Genomic DNA, 4452 nt, shown 5'->3' on the forward strand with positions numbered 1-4452 from the left:
ACTTGAACTTGGCTGCCATGGTACTGAATAAGACAGCCTTTGAGTAGGAAACATAAAATAAGCCTTTTCCAGTTAATCTGAAGTGTCCAGGAGTTCTCATCCTCCTTGATTAATCTGCAGCATGTAAGCCTAGTTGGTGCCAGTCCTTAGTTTTCAAAGAGGACTGACCAGCGACATCATGGGTCATGTCTTGAATTGCACATAAATTGGATTTATGTGAGGCAGCTTTTCATAAAGTCATCAACCTGACTCTCTCTTCCAGGGTCATTGAAGTCCAGTGGCAAGACAGAAGTCAGAATGACTGGAGATGGCCCAGGATGCAAAGATGACCTTGGCATCTTTGTCTGGCCAAGCCACCTGCTTCAGCCACATTCATGGCTATTGGAACAAATTGTTCTCCTCTGCCCCTTTAGCTGGGGAACATCTTCACATGGTGAAGTCATTGATGAGTTTGAGGCCTGTGGGTTACCCTCGAGCTGGTTTAACCCATCTGCTGATATGGTTTTACTAGAGTGTGACTGCTACACATGCTACAGCTTTTTGGAGCCACAGGTAAGAGTTGGATGCCAGGTGGACACCAAAGGTGGACAAGCAGCCCTGCAAAGAACTCAGCAAACCCTCACACCAGAGGTGCCAGTCCTCCTGGAACACCCCATATACCCTAATATTGTAATACTTTAAACTCCCTTCCCTTGCCCCTTCCATTCCTGTGCCCTACACACAACATACAATGCAACAACATAAGCTTCCTTTTGTATGTGTGTAGAGGATGGAAGGGGGAAGGAGAATACAGTTACCTTGATTATGAAGCATCCCATTAGGTCAAGGTTAACAAATTATGGTCCATAGACCAAATATTGCCCAGCCCCTGTTTTTGCATGGCCTGAGAGCTAAGTTTGGCATAGTTTGCTGTCCCCTGCATTAAACAGTGTCAGTCCCCTCCAGTGGAAGAATCTCTCCTACTTGAATGCTGGATAGCTAGACCTGAGAATAAAGGTCTTGTGTCTGTTATTGTTGGATCAGTGAAATCTTGATGAAGTTTCATGGATGTGAATTTGTCTAGACAGTCTATCATTTGCACAGGTGGATGGAGGTTCAGTGGGAAATATTTAGGTCATTATGCCAGACTGTGGTGGTCTACATGGTATGTGAGGATCAGCCTAATGCTAGGCCTACCTGGCAGAAATGACTTAATTTCTCCACCAAATGATCTTCCTGTGTACTAGGAAGTCCCTATGTAGCCAATATTGGTTTTGTAGTTGCATCATTTTTCAGTCGTGTCTGGCATTTTGTGAGCCCATTTGGGGTTTTCTTGGCAGAGATACTGAAGTGGTTTGCCATTTCCTTTTCCAGTTCATTTTACAGATGAGGAAACTGAGGCAACCAGGGTTAAGTGACTTGCCCAGGGTCATATAGTTAGTGTTTAGAACTTCATTCAGGCAAAGAATTCAAAGGTCTCTTGATTATATTCAGTTTAGTAAACTTGTCTAATCTAGGTATCCAGGGTTTGCAAACTTTCCTAATCACTATACCCTCTTCTTGATTAGGAGGGCTGCAGTCCAGACTACTTGCTGATTGTCTAACGAGCTACTCCTTCCATTCCTTTGTGCATCTTCCCAGAAAAAATAATCAGGTATAAGGACAGAGACCAAGAGATGTGGGTTCTCCATTAGAGTGCACATGCCATAGTACACCTGAGCCAGTGTCGTGTGCCTAAGAGGGATGCTTGCCTGCCTGTGAAGAACAACCTGCTTGACTCGTGGTCCTCTGAGTGCCTCTGTTCCTCTTCAGTCCCTCACTTAAGATCCTCTCATGACATACAGTGTCAATGACATACTCATAAACTATCTCTACCAGCTAAAGAATGGGTTGCCCTTTCAAATGACTACCACAGACAATAGGCATTCTTCATATACTTGATTCTTACCGCCCCAAATATGTATTGACAGGGCAGCTAGGTGGAACAGTGGTTAGAGTACTGGATTTGGAAGCTCTAAGACTTATGTTCATGAGTTCAAATCCAGCCTCAGACACTTGCTGGCTATGTGACCCTGTACAAGTCACTTAACCCAATTTGCCTCAGTTCCTTATCTGTAAAATGAGCTGAAGAAGGAAATGGCAAACCACCTCATATTCCTGCCAAGAAAACCTGAAACTTGGGTTGGCTAGGTGGCACAGTGAATAGAGCACTGGCCCTGGAGTCAGGAGGACCTGAGTTCAAATCCAGCCTCAAATTGAGGCCCTTTATACACTTACTAGCCATGTGACCTTGAGCAAGTCACTTAACTCCAATTGCCCTCCAAAAATAAAAAAAAAACCCAAACTGGGGCATGAAGAGTGGCATGTGACTGAGACGACTGAATGATAACAGTATTTATTGACAGGCCAAACTCATTTGAGTGGTTGTAGATATTAAAGAATCAATGAGTAGGAAGGCATCTCAGAGACTCCTTAGTATCTGAATTAGTATCCCCATAGCTGAACAATTGCCTTCATAACCTGGCAGCTAGTCAACAGTTTCCTAATTTTTGTTGCATGGAACTTTGAGAAGAAGCATGCCATCTATGAATAATAATATCACCATCAATATCTACCATTTATATAGCACTTTAAGGTCTGCAAAGCACTTTACTTTTTTTTTTGCCTTTTTGAAGGGGGGAAGCAGGGCAATTGGGGTTAAGTGACTTGCCCAAGGTCACACGGCTAGTAAGTGTGTCAAGGGCCTCAATTTGAGGTCAGATTTGAACTCCAGGGTCGGTGCTCCATTCACTGCACCACCTTGCTGCCCCAGCACTTTACATATTATTCCAATTTATTCTATTATTCTAAGTCACTGAAAAGAAATATTGAACAGCACTGTGTCAAACATAGGCTGTGAGACACTCCACTATAGGGTCCTACATGAAATGAAAGACAAGGTAACTTATTGATTGCTTACAGATTCTCTCTTCTATTTTTTTGAAAACTCATAACAGTATTTTTCCTTCTTTACCTCTATAGCACCTATCCTATTCTTCATGATTTTTCAAATAACTTTGACAGTAACTGGTTCAGAAATTATAGCCATCCATTTCCACCCCTATCACCACTTTTGTATGTATTTCTTCTGGGTCAGATAAATTCATTTGTGATAGAAAAGAGCTATTTTACTATTACCGCATGTATCTTGGGTCCCAGTGTTTAAATAAACATTTTATTCTTTTTTTAAAATCCAGAAATTTTTCTCCTTGTAAAAGAAAACAGACAAAATAATTCCATCCGTCTATCAATCATTATAATAATAGGTTTTATATCTATATAACATATATAGATATAATATAGACAATATATAATTATATATAATATTATACATGTATATAATATTATATAGGCAGGCTGTCAGTAAGTATTGATTAAGCAATTAATCTATGTCAGACACTGTACTAAGCTTTGGTGGTACAGATACAAGCAAACAGAGACAAGTCAGTAACACAGGTGGGAGGGAAATGAAGTAGGGCTAGTCTGCATCTTATATCAAAATGGATGCCTCCAGAAGGAACTCATCAATGGGAGAAGGGGGCAGTCATTTCAAAAAGATGTTCTATGGGCCCTTCAGCCTGGACCCAAGATGGCGTCGGCCACTGGCTTCATCCAGTGGCTCCTGAATTTGGCCTCCAGGCGTAATCTCCAAGCTAAATTGCAGTTACGTTACCAGGAGATAGATAAGAGAACTCAGCCACCTCCTAAGCTGCCAGTGAGCCCTAGCCATAAGTTTTCAAACAATTACTATTGTACTCATGATGGACGTAGGCAAGCCTCTCCTCCTTCAATCATAATGACTACTGTGAAAGTTGTGGAGCCTGGTGTTCCTGGTAAGAGCTCAGATGAGGCTATGACAGCATCTGGGAAAAAGCCAGCGATACCAGGACCCCCCTTGAAAAAGGGGGAACTTTCAAAGGATGAACCATATTTGTGAAATGGACATGGGAAGATGGACATACAGATGCTGAGAGATTGTGTTTTTAGGGGACTGATTTGAAGGCACCAGCTCCAGCTACAAAGGCATCATGGAGGATCATACAGCGAACATGAGATCATGATATTTTATCTTGGGGATAGGGGAGAAACATATATCCTAGTACATGATAAATACACTGAAAAAAAAAAGATGTTCTATGCCTAGAGTGGGTGGGGAGAAAACTGTGACCTTGAGGTCACATGTGGCTCTCTAGGTCCCCAAAGTTTGTATTCAGTCAAAGGGCTGCACTTGAGGACCTAGAGGGCCCTCTAGGTTGCAGTTTCTCCATCCCTGTTCTAGGGTGCTTTCTAGCACCTGAGGCATGGTGATAACATACAAAGAGACTCAGAAGCATAGCTAGAGGAGAATTGACCTGATATAGTGCTTTAAAATTTTCAAATAACTTCATATAGATTATCTAATTTGAACTTCACAGCCATCTTATTATGTCGGCG

General features: G+C 42.0%; 1 pseudogene; it reads left to right on the forward strand.

The window, feature by feature from the left end:
- Positions 1-3558: 3558 nt before the first annotated feature.
- On the forward strand, positions 3559-4146 carry LOC138145009 (NADH dehydrogenase [ubiquinone] 1 alpha subcomplex subunit 7 pseudogene; annotated as a pseudogene).
- Positions 4147-4452: the final 306 nt, after the last annotated feature.

This window comes from Petaurus breviceps, unplaced genomic scaffold, assembly GCF_028583685.1.
Source record: "Petaurus breviceps papuanus isolate PSGF00001 unplaced genomic scaffold, PetGlider_PUasm1.0 90723, whole genome shotgun sequence".
Lineage (NCBI taxonomy): Eukaryota > Metazoa > Chordata > Mammalia > Diprotodontia > Petauridae > Petaurus > Petaurus breviceps.